Source organism: Oncorhynchus gorbuscha, linkage group LG20 (assembly GCF_021184085.1).
Source record: "Oncorhynchus gorbuscha isolate QuinsamMale2020 ecotype Even-year linkage group LG20, OgorEven_v1.0, whole genome shotgun sequence".
In the NCBI taxonomy this organism is placed as follows: Eukaryota; Metazoa; Chordata; class Actinopteri; order Salmoniformes; family Salmonidae; genus Oncorhynchus; species Oncorhynchus gorbuscha.
Window position 1 is genome coordinate 26,127,513 of NC_060192.1, and position 21,532 is coordinate 26,149,044.

Sequence of the window (21,532 nt, forward strand, 5' to 3'; positions counted from 1 at the left end):
ACCCCCAACAGACACCCATAATGGACCTTCTGGGGCTGACTGACTTACCAGGACACTACAGTCCACTCTGTCCCAGAACCCCATAACCCCCCTACAGACAGGCACCCATAATGGACCTTCTGGGGCTGACTGACTTACCAGGACACTACAGTCCACTCTGCCCCAGAACCCCATAACCCCCTACAGACAGGCACCCATAATGGACCTTCTGGGGCTGACTGACTTACCAGGACACTACAGTCCACTCTGTCCCAGAACCCCATAACCCCCCTACAGACAGGCACCCATAATGGACCTTCTGGGGCTGACTGACTTACCAGGACACTACAGTCCACTCTGTCCCAGAACCGAATGTTATATAACAATCTCAGCTCTGAAGATTTTTCTGTGAAGAAACAGAATCATGAGATCATTTATTCTGGTATCGTTCCCATGTAGCTTGTTTCTGGTCACAGGTTCTCTCAACCAACTTTATCTGGAATGCTTTTCCTTCACTCTGCGTCCAACTCATCCCAAACCATCTCAATTGGGTTGAGGTTGGGTGATTGTGGAGGCCAGGTAATCTGATGCCTGTTTTAGGGCACTCCATCACTCCCCTTCTTGGTAAAATAGCCCTTACAAAGCCTGGGAGGTGTGTTGGGTCATTGTCCTGTTGAAAAACAAATGATAGTCCCACTAAGCGCAAACAAGATGGGTAGGCGTATCGCTGCAGAATGCTGTGGTAGCCATGCTGGTTAAGTATTCCTTAAATTCTAAACAAATCACTGACAGTGTCACCAGCAAAGCACCCTTCACACCATTACACCTCCTCCTCCATGCTTCACGGTGGGAACCACACATGCGGAGATCATCCGTTCACCTACACAGGGTGTCACAAAGACACGGTGGTTGGAACCAAAAGTCTCAAGATTTCCACCGGTCTAATGTCCATTGTTCATGTTTCTTGGCCCAAGCAAGTCTCTTCTTCTTATTGGTGTCATTTGGTAGTTGTTTCTTTGCAACATTTTGACCATGAAGGACTGATTCATGCAGTCTCCTCTGAACAGTTGATGTTGAGATGTGTCTGTTACTTCAACTCTGTGAAGCATTTATTTGGGCTGCAAAATCTGAGGCTGGTAACTCTAATGAATGTATCCTCTGCAGCAGCTATTCCTTTCCTGTGGCGGTCCCCATGAGAGCCAGTTTCATCATAGCGTTTGATGGTTTTGGCAACTGCGCTTGAAATGTTTTTTGTTTTTTTAAAGTTCTTGACATTTTCCAGATTGACTGACCTTCATGTCTTAAAGTAATGATGTTGTTTCTCTTTGATTATTTCAGCTGTTCTTGCCATTATATGTACGTGGTCTTTTACCAAATAGGGCTATCTTCTGTATACCACCCCTACCTTGTCACAGCACAACTGATTGGCTCAAACACATTAAGGAGAGAAATTCCACAAATTACTTTTAACAAAGCACACCTGTTCATTGAAATGCATTCCAGGTAACTACCTCATGAAGCGTCTTTGTTATGTAACTGTGTAAAAAAAATGTACCATGTATGTAAAATGTTTATGTAACAAACAAAAAGAAATATATACACACAGCTGAAGTCAGAAGTTTAAATGTGTAGTAAAAAATCCCTGTTTTAGGGCAGTTAGGATCACCACTTTATTTTAAGAATGTGAAATGTCAGAATAATAATGGAGAGAATTATTTATTTCAGCTTTTATTTCTTTCATCACATTCCCAGTGGGTCAGAAGTTTACATACACTCAATTAGTATTTAGTAGCATTGCCTTTAAATTGTTTAACTTGGGTCAAACATTTCAGGTAGCCTTCCACAAGCTTCCCACAATAAGTTGGGTGAATTTTGGCCCATTCCTCCTGACGGAGCTGGTGTAACTGAGTCAGGTTTGTAGGCATCCTTGCTCGCACACACTTTTTTAGTTCTGCCCACATATTTTCTTGAATTGAATTGTGATACAGTGATAAGTGAAATAATCTGTCTGTAAACAATTGTTGGAAAAATTACTTGTGTCATGCACAAAGTAGATGTCTTAACGACTTGCCAAAACCGGGACCGGGAGTAGGGGGAAGGAGAGGGGACTAGGGAAGTAGGGGACTGAGAGGGGACTTGGGAAGTAGGGGGAAGGAGACGGGACTGGGAGAGTAGGGGACTAGGGGAGTGGGGGATGGAGAGGGGAATGGTTTAGTAGGAGAAGGAAAGGGGGCTGGGGCAGTAAGGGACTAGGGGGAAGGAGAGGGGACTAGGGGGAAGGAGAGGGAAAGGGGACTGGGGCAGTAGGGGACGGAGAGGGGACTGGGGAAGTAGGGGGAAGGTGACGGGACTGGGAGAGTAGGGAACTAGGGGAGTGGGGGACGGAGAGGGGACTGGGAGAGTGGAGGAAGGAGAGGGGAATGGGGGAGTAGTGGGAAGGAGAGTGGACTGGGAGAGTAGGGAACTAGGGGAGTGGGGGCGGAGAGGGGACTGGGAGAGTGGAGGAAGGAGAGGGGAATGGGGGAGTAGGGGGAAGGAGAGGGGACTGGGAGAGTAGGGAACTAGGGGAGTGGGGGCGGAGAGGGGACTGGGAGAGTGGAGGAAGGAGAGGGGAATGGGGGAGTAGGGGGAAGGAGAGTGGACTGGGAGAGTAGGGAACTAGGGGAGTGGGGGCGGAGAGGGGACTGGGAGAGTGGAGGAAGGAGAGGGGAATAGGGGAGTAGGGGGAAGGAGAGGGGACTGGGAGAGTGGAGGAAGGAGAGGGGAATGGGGGAGTAGGGGGAAGGAGAGGGGAGTGGGAGAGTAGGACGGAGAGGGGACTGGGGGAGCAGGGGACTAGAGTAGTAAGGAGAAGGAGAGGGGACTACGGGAGAAGAAGGAAGGAGAAGGGCTGCCCCCAGGTGGTAAGGGTAGGAAACAACATCTCCACTAGAGGTTGGCCGATTAATCGGGGCCGATTTCAGGTGTTCATGACAATCGGAAATCTGTGTTTTTGGGCGCCAATTTATTTTTATTTTTTTACACCTTTATTTAATCTTTATTTTACTAGGCAAGTCCGTTAAGAACACATTCTTATTTTCAATGACGGCCTAGGAGGCAGAACGACAGATTTTTAACCTTGTCAGCTCGGGGGATCCAATCTTGCAACCTTACAGTTAACTAGTCCAATGCTCTAACACCTGATTACATTGCACTCCACGAAGAGCCTGCCTGTTAGCGAATGCAGTAAGCTAAGGTAAGTTGTTAGATAGCATTAAAAAAAACAATCAATCAATGACTGTCATTGCTCCAATGTGTACTTAACCATAAACATCAATGCCTTTGTTAAAATCAATACACAAGTATATATTTTTAAACCTGCATATTTAGCTAAAATAAATCCAGGTTAGCAGCCAATATTAACCAGGTGAAATTGTGTCACTTCTATTGGGTTCATTGCACGCAGAGTCAGGGTATATGCAACAGTTTGGGCCGCCTGGCTCTTTACCAACTAATTTGCCCGAATTTTACGTAATTATGACAACATTGAAGGTTGTGCAATGTAACAGGAATATTTAGACTCATGGATGCTATCTGTTAGATAAAATATGGAACGGAATAAACATTTTGTTTTCGAGGTGATAGTTTCCGGATTAGTCAAAGGTATATGGTTTAGAGAGAAATAGTCGACGCGTTGTAATTCCTGTAATAACTTGCGGCTGAACTTGAAAGGGGTTCCTTCGTTATTTTACCGTTCATGTCTTCCATAGAGAATGTCTTGATCTACTTCAAATAAGGTCTGTGTTTCGTGCAGGTTAGGGTGCAGGCTTAAACCGCCACGGCGTTTTGATACCCGTGTAAATCTCTTCAAACAGTTGAGAGTATTTGTCTCCTAAGCAAACTCTTCAGTATCATTGTCACTTCAGAGCTGTGTGTGTGTGTGTGTGTGTGTGTGTGTGTGTGTGTGTGTGTGTGTGTGTGTGTGTGTGTGTGTGTGTGTGTGTGTGTGTGTGTGTGTGTGTGTGTGTGTAAGGGTTTTCTTCTGGTGAAAGGAGGCGGACCAAAGTGCAGCGTGGTTAGTTTTGTACATCTTTAATAAAGATGAAAATACAACAATCTACAAAACAAGAAACATGCAAAAACTGAAACAGTCCTATCTGGTGCCACAAAGACAGGAACAATCACCCACAAGACAGGCTACCTAAATATGGTTCCCAATCAGAGACAATGACTAAAACCTGCCTCTGATTGAGAACCATATCAGGCCAAACATAGAAATAGACAAACCAGACACACAACATAGAATGCCCACCCAGCTCACGTCCTGACCAACACTAAAACAAGGAAAACACACAAGAGCGATGGTCAGAACATGACAGTGTGTGTGTGTATTTATGTATTATATTAAGTTCAAATAAAAGTGTTCAATGTTCATTCAGTATTGTTGCAATTGTCATTATTACAAAAATGTGTGTGTGTGTGTGTGTGTGTGTGTGTGTGTGTGTGTGTGTGTGTGTGTGTGTGTGTGTGTGTGTGTGTGTGTGTGTGTGTGTGTGTGTGTGTGTGTGTGTGTGTGTGTGTGTATGATATATATATATATATATATATATATATATATATATATATATATATATTATATATATATAAAATATTTTCTCTCTCTAATAAATCGTCCGATTAATCGGTATCGGCCTTTTTTGTCCTCCAATAATCGGTATCAGCGTTGAAAAATCATAATCAGTGGACCTCTAATCTCCATCCTGCTTATCCTCAACACTGGGGCCCCATAAGGGTGCTTTCTCAGCCCTCTCCTGTACTCCCTGTTCACCCACGACGGTGTGGCCATGCACGCCTCCAACTCAATCATCAAGACTGCAGACGACACTACAGTGGTAGGCTTGATTACTAACAGCGATGAGACAGCCTACAGGGAGGAGGTGAGGGCCCTCAGAGTGTGGTTGTCAGGAAAATAAGCTCACACTCAACGTCAACAAAACAAAGGAGATGATCGTGGACTTCATGAAACAGCAGAGGGAGCACCCCCCTAACTACGTCGACGGGACAGTAGTGGAGAAGGTGGAAAGTTTTAAGTTCCTCTGCGTACACATTACGGACAAACTGAAATGGTCCACCCCCACAGACAGCGTGGTGAAGAAGGCGCAACAGCGCCTCTTCAACCTCAGGAGGCGGAAGAAATTTGGCTTGTCGCCAAAAGCACTGACAAACCTCTACAGATGCACAATCGAGAGCATCCTGTTGGACTGTATCACCGCCTGGTATGGCAACTGCTCTGCCCACAACCGCAAGGCTCTCCAGAGGGTAGTGAGGTCTGCACAACGCATCACTGGGGGCAAACTACCTGCCCTCCAGGACACCTTTTTTAAATTTAATTTACCTTTATTTAACCAGGCAAGTCAGTTAAGAACAAATTCTTATTTTCAATGACGGCCTAGGAACAGTGGATTAACTGCCTGTTCAGGGGCAGAACGACAGATTTGTACCTTGTCAGCTCGGGGGAACGGAGAGTGGACTCGGGCAGTAGGGGAAGGAAAGGGGACTGGGGGAGTAGGGGACTTGGGGGAAGGAGAGGGGATGGAGAGGGGACAGGAGGGGAAGCAGAGCGCACTGGAAGGGAAGGACAGCGGACTGGAGGGGAAGGAGAGCGGACTAGGGGCAAGGAGAGGGGACTAGGGGCAAGGAGAGGGGACTAGGGGCAAGGAGAGGGGACTAGGGGCAATGAGAGCGGACTAGGGGCAAGGAGAGGGGACTAGGGGCAAGGAGAGGGGACTAGGGGCAATGAGAGTGGACTATGGGCAAGGAGAGGGGACTAGGGGCAATGAGAGCGGACTAGGGGCAAGGAGAGGGGACTAGGGGCAATGAGAGCGGACTAGGGGCAAGGAGAGGGGACTAGGGGCAAGGAGAGGGGACTAGGGGCAATGAGAGTGGACTAGGGACAAGGAGAGGGGACTAGGGGCAAAGAGAGGGGACTAGGGGCAAGGAGAGGGGACTAGGGACAAGGAGAGGGGACTAGGGGCAAAGAGAGGGGACTAGGGGCAAGGAGAGCGGACTAGGGGCAAGGAGAGGGGACTAGGGGCAAGGAGAGGGGACATGGGGCAATGAGAGCGGACTAGGGGCAAGGAGAGGGGACTAAGGGACTGGGGGAGTAATCCCCATTGTGGCTAGGAGGAGTTGGGGCTCAGTGTCTTTACTAATCACCCCTAATCCAGACACACAATCCCCTGACCCACTATGACACTGACTCCCATACAGGACACAGCCTACAATACATACATCACACATCCTACAACACAGGCTATGACGTAGGCTACGACACACAGCCTCCGTCTGACACAGGCTCTGACATAGCCAGCCTCCCTAGAATAGATACAACCTCAGAACACAGCCTCCTCCGACACAGCGTCGCACGCCGGCTCACAACCTCTAAAACAGCATCCAAAAAGTTCATCAGGCAAAAAGACATTCCATTCTGCTATTTTTCACCATGATACCGAGCTGTCACCACCACTATCCCCCAAAACACATCCTGCGTCATATCAACAGACCGTGCCTCAGATAAGACCAATTCATAAATGTAAAAAACAACAGTTTAAATGGCCTTCTCTGCTATCTAATGGTTAATTACAATATTCCCCTGGTCACTAATAAGGTGATGAATTGGAGGGGACATAAATCAATTGGGCTTAGAGCTGGGGAGGGAGGGCCAAACACAGGACCCAGGGGGAGTGTCTGCCTGCCTGCTGGGGATGAGATGACAGGGCTTTGTTAGGACAGTCTGCTCCACACACACTAGCCAGACTGTGGAGAGCCCACAGCTAATACACTAACTACATACCCAGAAATACCCTCTACTTTACAGTCATATTCATTCCCATCACACAAATCATCCGAGTCACACGCCACCAACACACCAACACCTCTCTAATCAACCTTAATGAGACCGTGACCACCCTTAATGACACAACAAGACCTCTCTAATCACCCTTAATGTATGCCGTTCAACAGCTAATGTATAAGCTTCTCTCTGTTGTGATCAGATCAGCTTTATGCCTCCCCCCATTCCATGGCCCCCCTCTCCTTTCAATAGCCCTCCCCCGGGCCCCCTCCTCTTCCCTAGCCCTCCCCTGGCCCCCTCGTCTTCCCTAGCCCTCCCCCGGGCCCCCTCCTCTTCCCTAGCCCTACCCCCTAGCCCTCCCCGGGCCCCCTCCTCTTCCCTAGCCCTACCCCGGGCCCCCTCCTCTCCCCTAGCCCTATTCCGTGCCCCCTCCTCTCCCCTAGCCCTTCAACCGGGCCCCCTCTTCTCTTCTCCTCCTCCCCTTCATTGAGCGCCTGCCTCGTGTTGATAGCCATTATGGTGCCTGAGCATGTTTACGTCTGTAGAGCCACTGCAGTGGATTTATGGGGCAAACCTTTGACCCCTAAACCCACATAATGGATGATTTACTAAATTTGTCATGGTTGTCCTTAATTAAAGGAACATTTCACCCAAAAACTATCTTTTTTTGTTTCATTAGTCCATTGTTGATATGGTCCCAAAATGTTTTGCATGTGAGCAATCAAGTTAGGATAAATAACTTTAAAAGACAGAAATACAGCCGGTAAGATTATTTTTATGTCTACTTTGCACATTCTTCCATTGCAAAACTACCATTCCAGTGTTTTACTTGCTATATTGTATTTACTTTGCCACCATGGCCTTTTTTGCCTTTACCTCCCTTCTCACCTCATTTGCTCACATTGTATATAGACTTGTTTATACTGTATTATTGACTGTATGTTTGTTTTACTCCATGTGTAACTCTGTGTCGTTGTATCTGTCGAACTGCTTTGCTTTATCTTGGCCAGGTCGCAATTGTAAATGAGAACTTGTTCTCAACTTGCCTACCTGGTTAAATAAAGGTGAAATAAATAAATAAATAAATAAAAAAGATGCATTTTGCATCATATGATGAAAAACACAGCATTATATGATGCAAAATGCATCGTACCGGCTGTATTTCGAAAGTTATATATCTTGAAAACTTGATAGCTGACATGAAAAACATGTTGGGAATATATCAACAATGGACTAATGAAACAGAAACAAAACGTTTTCCTTTAACGTGCTACAATATGACCAGGATAATCACCTTGTGACCCTTTAACAGAGCCATCAGAGGGAAAACAAACACACACACAGTGTAGTGGTCATAATCACACAAACAAGATGTCACAGCTGGAATGGGAGGGGGGCTGAGATGGTGGAGGGCTAAGACACCGAGCCCTACAGAACTCTCCGACACCATGAAAAACAGGATATCCTTTTGTGATGGGACTCTGAAAGATGTGAAATTATACAATAATGGCTCTTAGACATCCTTTATCAATAAGGGCATTATAAAGGGGTAATACATCTGTAATAAAGGAGGCTACAGACTTGGAGATAGAATTGTTAGTGTAGTGACACAGCAGCACTGGAACATGAGAGCAGTAGTCTCTTCCTGCTATGTTGAGCAGAATGAATGAATGAATCATTTGAGACAGGAGAGGGAGGAACGCTCCCAAAGCGCTCATCCTGCTCTGCTGCCCACAAGATAATCCCCAATATAAAAACCCTGCTTTAGGCATAACAGTTAGAAGGAAACTGGCTATTCTTTCTAGAATTGGAGGAAGGCTGGTGTGTTTGGTGGCAACAAAAACTGTGAAGCTCCTGCCCATCCCCCTGTCAAACACGCAACACATACAACACAGACATAATGTAAGGGGGGCATGTCTGTGTGATGGTTCAGAAGAATAGCTCTTTACTAATGTCAAGCATGAAAACAAGGCATTCAGAAATCCCTCTGGGGGTTCTGAGCTGTGCTGCGTTGAGAGGCCCGCCTAGCCTCTGGCCAGCCAGACACCAGGAGAGAAGAGGGCATCACTTTCAGGAGAATGATGCGAGCTCCGAGGTAAAGCAGGACAGAGAAAGCAGCATCACCGCCACCTCTCTTTCTCCCAATCACTACTCTTCCCCCTTCCCTTCTCCCCTCCCTGACCTGCTTTCCTCCTTAGCTGGTCTGTTTTCCCAGATAATCAGGGAGAGGGAGAAATGGAGCCCAGCACAATCGCCTGGAGGTAATTAGCCCAGTGCACAACATGCCAGACGGGCACGCAGGCAACCCTACGCCAGGGGGATGGAGCCACACTCCCTCACCAAGACAGACAGGAACTAGAAGCCCCAACACAACCCTACGCCAGGGGGATGGAGCCATACACCAAGACAGACAGGAACTCCCTCACCAAGATAGACAGGAACTAGAAGCCCCAACACAACCCTACGCCAGGGGATGGAGCCACACTCCCTCACCAAGACCAGGAACTAGAAGCCCCAACACAACCCTACGGGGGATGGAGCCACACTCCCTCACCAAGACAGACAGGAACTAGAAGCCCCAACACAACCCTACGCCAGGGGGATGGAGCCACACTCCCTCACCAAGACAGACAGGAACTAGAAGCCCCAACACAACCCTACGCCAGGGGGATGGAGCCACACTCCCTCACCAAGACAGACAGGAACTAGAAGCCCCAACACAACCCTACGCCAGGGGGATGGAGCCACACTCCCTCACCAAGACAGACAGGAACTAGAAGCCCCAACACAACAATTCTTTATCCCCCTTTTCAAGACAGGCAGAGAGAATACAAGGAGTTTTAAGCCTTTCGCGTGCTTCGGTTTGGCTGGTGCCTAGCCGAACTCGACTGGGCGAACAGAATGAGTGTATTCGCATACTCCCTTAAAAGACCTTCACTTGTATAGTACTGTTTGTCCATCTTGAGACGCCGTCGCCACTTCCTCAAGATAGTCAGAATGAATCGAAGATAACTTAATACATTTTTGCAGAGATCTTAGTCACGCAATTTTACATCAAACAAAGATGTTTGGTGCTGTATTTCTCATGTGGAAAAATGTGCATGAAAACACGTCAATAGTTTAATGACAAACACTTAATTGAAGAATCCCTAGGTTAACCAATGATGAAGGGGCGAAAACTTTGGCTACTGAAATGTGCCTTTTTTTTGCCGAAAACCAAAATTACAAAAATGTCACAAAATGAACTGTTCTGAACGTTTTAGGATGGGAAGCAGGCGGACTCCTTTAATAACACACACACTGCTGATCAAATCATTTTGTTCTACCAGTCCAGGAGCTGCATGGCCGCCCAGACCAACCCCCCACAGCCCTGGATGATAGAATTTCTCTATGACTATATGCTAATAAACAGGAATGTTAATCACTGCAGCAAACCCCCCCTCTACACACTTCACATCAGCTGATGGCCTCTCCTCTCCTGGGGGGGTAACCCCTCTCTGGCTCCATGTCCTCCTGTCAGTCAGGCTCAGATAGGTTAGGACATAGATGGGGGTGAGATCCCCAAAAAGCCCACCACAAAGCCTATTCCGCCACAGTGGCCCCACACAATGGAGGAGTCAGCAGAGACAGGGGCCAGAAGCTTGCGCCTTTCCTGTTTGCAGAAATGAGGCGGCCAGAGACACACATGTATCACAGGGCCATCACAGAGAGTCTGATCCAGGCCTGAATGCTCTGTTGAAAAGGGTAGCGGCGACCTATTGTCAACCTGTAACATCACATTCATCAAACACTCCAGTGCCCAGCGCTTACATCCCCCCCCCGCAGCCTGCTCAACAACACGGTGTCCTCCGCACATACACACACACACGTCAGAGATCACACTCTCCATGACATACTCTCATATTCAACTCAATCACTTCAGCACCTCTTAACACCCAAATTCATCTCTCCATCAAATCTCTGTTTCATTTTCCCATCAGTGACCATTGAAAACCCTCTCGCATTAGCCAGATTGATTCACTCATTCAACTTCAGTGGTCATGCCATTGCTGCTCACCCACGTCATGTGTTCACCCGTGGAACACACACACGTACCTTCTTCTATATAGAACACCCACCTCCTCTACAGGAACAATGTACTAAAGCTCAATACACTAGAACAGAGACTCAGACATAGCCACACAAACGACAGTTCCTATACATGTCATGTAATGTGACCATGACTCACCGGAGACTCACTCATCAGGCCTATTTTCCCATTTGTGATTCAAATGGAACACCTTTTAGCAAAAAGTTGCAAGACCATGACGGCTACAGCCACAGAATGTCAACTGAAATGTATGAAATGCCCAGAGAACGGAGCAGATCAATATTGTAGAGGACGGACCTGGATAATCATGAAAATGTAAAATCGCTCAAAATTCTCCACATCGGATAAACAATAACTGAAGCTACAGTAGGGCTGGGCGATATGACCTAAAAATCAAATCTCCATTTGTTTTCTAATTTACGGGCGATTCACAATATACAGTACCAGTCAAAGGTTTGGACACACCTACTCATTCAAAGGTTTTTCTTGATTTGTACTATTTTCTACAATGTGAAGATCAAAACTATGAAATAACACATATGGCATCAAATAGTAACCCCAAAAAATGGTTAAACAAATCTAAATATATTTTATATTTGTCAGAATGGTGGGTGTAACTGGTGTAAGCAGTCAGGCACAGGAGAGCAGAGAATAGGGAGCAACGTAACTTCACTCAGCATAATGAATGGTGCAAGGTAAAACAATACACTTGCCCAAACACAAACACACGAACATCAACTTTTACCCGCGGGCAAGAAATAGCACCAGTCGAAATAACCAGTCACCAGCATTACCGAACATGACATAAAACAATCCCGCACAACACCATGGGGGAAACAGAGGGTTAAATACATGAACAATAATTAGGTTGTGATACAGCCTGGATTCCAACCATAAGACCCACTAATAATTAAATGATTTTATCAAAATACTTCAACCTGGTTTTTTTGTTGCAATAGTCACTGATCTGGCTTTTAAGTCTATTAAATGCCATTTTTTGTTACAAATGTAACTAGAACCATGCATAATGCACATTCACTAATAATGACTAACTTCTTGTAACAGGCATTCGGCTATAGAAAATGAACACAGGTCTCATCAACAATCTCTCAAGCCCAGGTACTAGTGATTAGCCAGCTAATCTTTATATTTCAAGTTTAGCCAACTTGGATCTATGTACTACCTAACAAGGTTGAACAGTTGAATTGTTATTACCTCTCTGTCGGTCTCCAACGGTTTGAAAAGCATGTTAGCCTGTCCACTTTGTTCAGATGTTGAAATCAAGTGGCCTACCTTGTTTCTCGAAATGAGAATGAGTTGTATAATAATTGTGTTTTATGTTTATTGGACATTTATAAAACACAGACTAGACAGCTAGTATAACAGTCTTTGAATAAAATGATGCTAGCGGTACCCGTGCGACAAACTGAGCATTCATTTTCCAGAATCAATGTTCATTGATACTCCCGCTTTAGTAGTATCTGTTCTGTGTGGAATCTGAGTAGTTGAGACACTAAAAGGGTAGAGTTAGAAAAGGTAACTTGTCCTCTTTTACAGTAAAATAATGTCTCTGTGTTTCAGTGTCCATATGACCCATGCTGTTTGACCAAACCTCAAATTTAAATAGCGAGGTGAGACCACTTGTCAGAGAGGAAGATGTGATCTCTCAGCTGTGTTGGTGTGAGAGGCAGGGGGAGGGTGTGTGTAAACCCTAGATATCACTCGCTAAATTCTGTCCAAAATAAACCCAATGCATTTCTACGGGCTTATTTTGGACCTGAGCTTGTCGCCTGCCTTCCAGGCTTTGGGACAACTACTCCCATTGTTAGGTCGGAGATGCATCTCTTCCTTATATACAGATCTCTGGTGTAAATGGGGAGGTGCATCTCTTCCTTATATACAGATCTCTGGTGTAAATGGGGAGGTGCATCTCTTCCTTATATACAGATCTCTGGTGTAAATGGGGAGGTGCAAATGGGGAGGTGCATCTCTTCCTTATATACAGATCTCTGGTGTAAATGGGGAGGTGCATCTCTTCCTTATATACAGATCTCTGGTGTAAATGGGGAGGTGCATCTCTTCCTTATATACAGATCTCTGGTGTAAATGGGGAGATGCATCTCTTCCTTATATACAGATCTCTGGTGTAAATGGGGAGGTGCATCTCTTCCTTATATACAGATCTCTGGTGTAAATGGGGAGGTGCATCTCTTCCTTATATACAGATCTCTGGTGTAAATGGGGAGGTGCATCTCTTCCTTATATACAGATCTCTGGTGTAAATGGGGAGGTGCATCTCTTCCTTATATACAGATCTCTGGTGTAAATGGGGAGGTGCATCTCTTCCTTATATACAGATCTCTGGTGTAAATGGGGAGGTGCATCTCTTCCTTATATACAGATCTCTGGTGTAAATGGGGAGGTGCATCTCTTCCTTATATACAGATCTCTGGTGTAAATGGGGAGGTGCATCTCTTCCTTATATACAGATCTCTGGTGTAAATGGGGAGGTGCATCTCTTCCTTATATACAGATCTCTGGTGTAAATGGGGAGGTGCATCTCTTCCTTATATACAGATCTCTGGTGTAAATGGGGAGGTGCATCTCTTCCTTATATACAGATCTCTGGTGTAAATGGGGAGGTGCATCTCTTCCTTATATACAGATCTCTGGTGTAAATGGGGAGGTGCATCTCTTCCTTATATACAGATCTCTGGTGTAAATGGGGAGGTGCATCTCTTCCTTATATACAGATCTCTGGTGTAAATGGGGAGGTGCATCTCTTCCTTATATACAGATCTCTGGTGTAAATGGGGAGGTGCATCTCTTCCTTATATACAGATCTCTGGTGTAAATGGGGAGGTGCATCTCTTCCTCTATATACAGATCTCTGGTGTAAATGGGGAGGTGCATCTCTTCCTTATATACAGATCTCTGGTGTAAATGGGGAGGTGCATCTCTTCCTTATATACAGATCTCTGGTGTAAATGGGGAGGTGCATCTCTTCCTTATATACAGATCTCTGGTGTAAATGGGGAGGTGCATCTCTTCCTTATATACAGATCTCTGGTGTAAATGGGGAGGTGCATCTCTTCCTTATATACAGATCTCTGGTGTAAATGGGGAGGTGCATCTCTTCCTTAAATATACAGATCTCTGGTGTAAATGGGGAGGTGCATCTCTTCCTTATATACAGATCTCTGGTGTAAATGGGGAGGTGCATCTCTTCCTTATATACAGATCTCTGGTGTAAATGGGGAGGTGCATCTCTTCCTTATATACAGATCTCTGGTGTAAATGGGGAGGTGCATCTCTTCCTTATATACAGATCTCTGGTGTAAATGGGGAGGTGCATCTCTTCCTTATATACAGATCTCTGGTGTAAATCTCTTCCTTATATACAGATCTCTGGTAAATGGGGAGGTGCATCTCTTCCTTATATACAGATCTCTGGTGTAAATGGGGAGGTGCATCTCTTCCTTATATACAGATCTCTGGTGTAAATGGGGAGGTGCATCTCTTCCTTATATACAGATCTCTGGTGTAAATGGGGAGGTGCATCTCTTCCTTATATACAGATCTCTGGTGTAAATGGGGAGGTGCATCTCTTCCTTATATACAGATCTCTGGTGTAAATGGGGAGGTGCATCTCTTCCTTATATACAGATCTCTGGGTGTAAATGGGGAGGTGCATCTCTTCCTTATATACAGATCTCTGGTGTAAATGGGGAGGTGCATCTCTTCCTTATATACAGATCTCTGGTGTAAATGGGGAGGTGCATCTCTTCCTTATATACAGATCTCTGGTAAATGGGGAGGTGCATAAACAGATCTCTGGGTAAATGAGGTGCATCTCTTCCTTATATACAGATCTCTGGTGTAAATGGGGAGGTGCATCTCTTCCTTATATACAGATCTCTGGTGTAAATGGGGAGGTGCATCTCTTCCTTATATACAGATCTCTGGTGTAAATGGGGAGGTGCATCTCTTCCTTATATACAGATCTCTGGTGTAAATGGGGAGGTGCATCTCTTCCTTATATACAGATCTCTGGTGTAAATGGGGAGGTGCATCTCTTCCTTATATACAGATCTCTGGTGTAAATGGGGAGGTGCATCTCTTCCTTATATACAGATCTCTGGTGTAAATGGGGAGGTGCATCTCTTCCTTATATACAGATCTCTGGTGTAAATGGGGAGGTGCATCTCTTCCTTATATACAGATCTCTGGTGTAAATGGGGAGGTGCATCTCTTCCTTATATACAGATCTCTGGTGTAAATGGGGAGGTGCATCTCTTCCTTATATACAGATCTCTGGTGTAAATGGGGAGGTGCATCTCTTCCTTATATACAGATCTCTGGTGTAAATGGGGATCTCTTCCTTATATACAGATCTCTGTGCATCTCTTCCTTATATACAGATCTCTGGTGTAAATGGGGAGGTGCATCTCTTCCTTATATACAGATCTCTGGTGTAAATGGGGAGGTGCATCTCTTCCTTATATACAGATCTCTGGTGTAAATGGGGAGGTGCATCTCTTCCTTATATACAGATCTCTGGTGTAAATGGGGAGGTGCATCTCTTCCTTATATACAGATCTCTGGTGTAAATGGGGAGGTGCATCTCTTCCTTATATACAGATCTCTGGTGTAAATGGGGAGGTGCATCTCTTCCTTATATACAGATCTCTGGTGTAAATGGGGAGGTGCATCTCTTCCTTATATACAGATCTCTGGTGTAAATGGGGAGGTGCATCTCTTCCTTATATACAGATCTCTGGTGTAAATGGGGAGGTGCATCTCTTCCTTATATACAGATCTCTGGTGTAAATGGGGAGGTGCATCTCTTCCTTATATACAGATCTCTGGTGTAAATGGGGAGGTGCATCTCTTCCTTATATACAGATCTCTGGTGTAAATGGGGAGGTGCATCTCTTCCTTATATACAGATCTCTGGTGTAAATGGGGAGGTGCATCTCTTCCTTATATACAGATCTCTGGTGTAAATGGGGAGGTGCATCTCTTCCTTATATACAGATCTCTGGTGTAAATGGGGAGGTGCATCTCTTCCTTATATACAGATCTCTGGTGTAAATGGGGAGGTGCATCTCTTCCTTATATACAGATCTCTGGTGTAAATGGGGAGGTGCATCTCTTCCTTATATACAGATCTCTGGTGTAAATGGGGAGGTGCATCTCTTCCTTATATACAGATCTCTGGTGTAAATGGGGAGGTGCATCTCTTCCTTATATACAGATCTCTGGTGTAAATGGGGATCTCTTCCTTATATACAGATCTCTGTGCATCTCTTCCTTATATACAGATCTCTGGTGTAAATGGGGAGGTGCATCTCTTCCTTATATACAGATCTCTGGTGTAAATGGGGAGGTGCATCTCTTCCTTATATACAGATCTCTGGTGTAAATGGGGAGGTGCATCTCTTCCTTATATACAGATCTCTGGTGTAAATGGGGAGGTGCATCTCTTCCTTATATACAGATCTCTGGTGTAAATGGGGAGGTGCATCTCTTCCTTATATACAGATCTCTGGTGTAAATGGGGAGGTGCACACAGCACCGAAAGAGACAATACAAAAAATACAACACGAGACCAAGCGGACAAACGCTCATAAAAACGATAAATAGCAAAACCTTGTTTCTTGCGATACAGGCATTTGGAATATCGTGTGAAAACATATATCAAAGTCTATTAACTGGAATTTATCGCCCAGTCCAGACTGAAGCTATCTTTCATTGCTCTACAGTGGGTAACAGAAATGACATGACTGTGCAATAGGCTAATTATATAGTGACTGGCCAGGAGTTGGGCATTTAGGCTACATTCCAATACAGGAGTCAAGTTTAGTGTGAAGCTATTTGTCTGATCTTGACTTCAGTATAGTTCATATAGGCCAATCAGTGCCAATGTCTTTGTGGCCTGACCCACCGCAATGCAATTACAAACCTTGAAAGCACCCCCGCTCTTTAATAGACATCTGTTATATGGCCCCATATGGACTGTCACTTTGAGAGAAGCTATGGTCTTTAAACCAGTGAGCTCACTACTCTCATCCTCTCTATCACCCTCCCTTACTGTACTGTGTTTGAATGAGTAATTTAGCCAATCTGGCAGAAGTCAGTCATGGGATGTTGTCTAAAGCACTCCTTCACAGTCTTGTGACCTTCAACACAAATACCACAGGGCCCGGGTCATGAGACGTATAGGGAAGGTCAGGGTCAGCTCTCCACTTGGGTAACAGACCTTTAGCCTAATCACAGTCACTGAGAACCTCACAGATTCTAATATGGGTTCATTCATCAGATTTCCCTACAGTCAATCATCAGCCTGAGCTCTGGATACACCATGTACCAGCTCTGAACCTCAGGCCCTTCTCCATTTAAGGCAATGTGCACCCTATCAGTTGGACATGGTTGCTTCTTTACTTGAGATGGCTCAAGTAAAGCATGGACTCCAGAGGGAAAAAATAAGGAATCACAAGGCCCAAGGATGTGTCCACAACTTGCAAAATATTCCAACCCCCGTCGCTCACCCACTCTATCCAGAGTGGCAAAACTCCTGCCTGCCTTGGATAACTGGACGGATGATGTGGGAGACAAACTTATACCACCATCTAAAAAACAAAGCAAATTGTTAGAGGACCGCATTTCCCACTACAGCCAAGCTCAATACAAGAGACACGTTGCAGAACGACACAGTACAATGGAATCTAACTTGAGGCAACCCATCTATGAAATGCTTAGGCCTAAACCTAAAATAATCCCATCCTTAAACACGAATGAGTCTATATAATAACAGCCCACCACTGCTACCTCCCCTACAGCAGCAGTCTTCAATAGAAGTTGTGTTTCAGCACTACTTATTAAAGACAGAAGGATCTCACAGCTCATAATGAGACCAAGCATAGGCTTCTCTATGGACAGATCATGAAACACCTAAGAAGCTCCAGTAGATAGCAAGGGTCTTGAAAATGAATCCCTCTCGTCAATGAGCATCATCTAGAGTAGACAAGTAGAGATGAGTAGTGTAGAGTAGTGTCGAGTAATTATAAAGGACAATTTATTGAAGCATTATGGAAAGCCCAGTGAACCAATGACTCAATACAATACCCCAACCAGGAGGACATCACTCTGTCCTCAAGTAGTCTACGCCTGCAGGTATTCATGTCTTATCCACCTCTTCAATTTGTTTAAATTTGCTGTGATTGTGGACTATTGACCACACATTGGTACATCCACATTCAGTCTTGAAAAAAACAAACAGCTTGAGATGATGTCAGAACAGCTATCTTCATTGAGCAGATTATAATGAATCCTGCTGAAGAGGCTGAGAGCAACACTCAAATATCAAGAGGTGCTCGAGTTGATTCAACCACCAAATTCTAAAACCAAAGAATAGGGGAAAACTGTAGGCTATTTGCCTTTTATCTCAATGGCAGACTGAAGTCTGGACTTTATGTTTAAAATTAGTAATTGTTGCCTCAAGACTTGCACATTGGTTCCCACTAGTTATCCCAGCCACAAAGTGGCCACATCGTTCAAATACATGAAGACAAAAATGTGCTTTTTGGTAAAGGTTTAGCATGAGGTTAGCAGGGGAGCAAATGTTTTGATTATGGTTAGCGTTCTGTTTAAAATCAGATTTTAATGAGAGAAATAGCTAGGATTTATGATTTTCTGGCTGTGTTAACTAATGACGAGTGATGACCCTGCACATCTGATAAGGACAATAACATTTGGAAAATTTGGTTGACTGCAGCACAATGATCCTGTGAGTGGCAGGAGTTGAAACAAGCTTGTATAGGAGGGATTTTGAGCATCAGCACTATGGGGGGCACAAAGCTAGTGATTTCCAACCATCCATCCATTCCTCATCCACCCTAGGTAGGCAACAACTGGAGGACACTCATCTGTCCAATAGCCTATCAACAGATCTGAAGTAGTCACTCGCTCTCTCAACAAAAGCATATAAATGTATAGAATAAACAGGTTATCAACAGCATGACTAATAGCCTACCATAAAGCTAGTCATAAATTCAAACATGCAATCAAAAATAAGAAACATTGGCAATTAGGCTCAGTGATGCACCACGTAAATATTTCATTTCACAAATCTTGAACAAGCCAAACACCAACGGCTGGGCTACATCCATCTAGATTACACAATACTGTACTCATAAAACTGTTAGAGTAGAAAAGAGTTGGTCTGTCTAGGCTTGGGACCCCAAAGGTATGCTTCTGAAAGATACAGGATAGCTTTGCTATAAGGTGTTTTTTTGCTGTTGGTCCATAAAGGTTCACCGTAGGTGGTCAAACAGTCATAATCATACCTCAAATGGTGACTAGAATTTAGCTGACAAAACACCGGTTTAGTTTCCTACTAAATCATAAATGTGGTGTTTTCATAACATTATCTTATTTACGCTACTGCATCCCTCTAAACGGATGCTCTTCATACAGGAAACAAAGGTTCTGTCCAGGAAAAATTACTTGAAGGAAGGAGGTGGACATCAATAAATCACTTAAGCATTATACATTGAACAAAAATATAAAAGCAACTTGTAAAGTGTTGGTCCCATGTTTATTGGGCTGAAATAAAAGATCCCAGAAATGTTCCATATGCACCAAAAGCTTATTTCACTCAAATTCTGTGCATAAATTTTCTTACATCTGTTAGTAAGCATTTATCTTTTGCCAAGATAATCCATCCACTCGATAAGTGTGGCATATCAAGAAGCTGATTAAACAGCACAGTCATTACACAGGTGCACCTTGTACTGGGGACAATAAAAGGCCACTAAAATGTGCAGTAAAAAGATATCTCAAGTTTTGAAGGAGTGTGAAATTGGCATGCTGACTGCAGGAATGTCCACCAGAGATATTGCCAGGGAAGGGAATGTTCATTTCTCTACCATAAGCCACCGCCAGTACGTCTAACCGGCCTCACAACCACAGACCACATGTAACCACGCCAGCCCAGGACCCCCACATCCAGCTTCTTGACCTGCAGAGTCATCTTGGGGGGGTTCTGAGCAGTATTTCTGTCTGTAATAAAAACCTTTTGTGGGGAAAAACTCATTCTGATTGGCTGGGCCTGGTTCCCCTGCCCAGTCATGTAAAATCCATAGTTTAGGGCGTAATGCATTTAACTCAATCGACTAATTTCCTTAAATGAACTGAAACTCGGGAAAATCGTTGCGTTTATATTTTTGTTCAGCACATATATAGACTTAACAAGCATGCAGGCCAGCTATCTTGCAAATAATGAAATTGTTTATAGTTTATAATATCCACAGGCAAATAACAGTGCAATAGTGAGCCGGCAGCAGATACCTGGATGCCCCCAGAGAATAATTATGGTGTTGTTTGTTTGTCCTCATGAGACAGCGCAAAAGCCAGGGTTACCCATAACTACGAATGACATTTCAAAACTCCTATGAAGCTCGTCCAGCAGAATATTTACTAAGGTGTACTAACATTTAATGAAAACGTTTAATATAAGCACCGTGTATGAATTTGAGGGTCGGGTATGAACGAAACATGTATTGAGAGCGAGACAGTTACCTTGGCTAATGTCATGTTCAGCGGGACATCAGATAGTGACACACAGGCAGCCTCGATCCAGAGAGGACAAGAGGAGCTGGCTAGTCATCAAGCTAACTGGCAAACACCGACTCAAACAAAGCCAGTCAACACACAGCATGGCGAGGTGGCCAATAGAAGATACCTTGTTAGCTAGTCAATTTGAGAGCCAATGTGTTATTACTGTATGGATAATATATTTGTAAAGAATGTGTCATTTTAAAAAGGGCATCCCAATAACGTCTTTACCTGAACATTAGGATTTGCCCATGTCTGCTAGCTAGCTAACGTTAGCTGGTTGGTGGAGGTGGTGTTGTTTGAGGAAAAATAATCACGCTTACCCGTTCTCGTTGTTTATCTTCGTTAGTGGGAGACTCGCTATATTTTTACCGCGTCACTGATAACATATAACACTAACATACATATAGTCTCTGGTTACTGGCATTAGTGACTTAATTCAATGTTACTGATAATGTTTAAAATCCCAGTTGACAGCGCATTTTTTGTTAAATCCGCATCCTTGAATAAGAGCTGTTCACACTGATTGTGCAGCGCAGCGTGTTACGAAACATAAGCAGCCTTGGCACCTGACATAATAAAGGTAAAGCAATGTTGGTACAAAGGATATAAAAAATAATGTATAAATCAGCATCAGAGAGATGTCCTTAGCTTCCTATTCCTCCTAACAAACCTCCGACGGTCGTCCACTACTCCAGCTCGTTCAACAGGGAGAAAGAAAATAATGAATGATGGGGAGGGGGAGGGTGGGGGGCTGAGCCGTCTCAGTCAATCACATTCAAATACTGTGTAGACAGACACTCTCAAAGGCTCCACACAATAGCAGCGGTTGCGCGTGCGGTGGATTCCTTGTCAGTGGAGCTGTCCCTGGTGCTATCACTGGTTCATAATACCAGGCTAATTCCAACCTTACAGTCGAAATATTGGGGTCATTTGTGGGCCCCGTGCATACACGGTATCCTTTCTGCAAATGTGAACTTGAGAAACATTATGATTTTGATGGTGGCGGATGA

At 44.6% G+C, this 21,532-nt stretch overlaps 1 protein-coding gene across 3 annotated transcripts in view; it reads right to left on the reverse strand.

The window, feature by feature from the left end:
• LOC124006821 (spectrin beta chain, non-erythrocytic 1-like) overlaps window positions 1–21,263 on the reverse strand; it is a 104,629-nt gene extending 83,366 nt beyond the window's left edge. For 2 of the 3 annotated variants that reach the window (XR_006833841.1, XM_046316998.1), the window contains exon 1: window positions 20,843–21,234. The gene's annotated coding sequence lies outside the window, so the exon portion shown is untranslated. Of the gene's footprint in view, window positions 1–20,842 lie in introns of all 3 variants that reach the window. The other variant, XR_006833842.1, reaches the window with a different exon arrangement.
• Window positions 21,264–21,532: the final 269 nt, after the last annotated feature.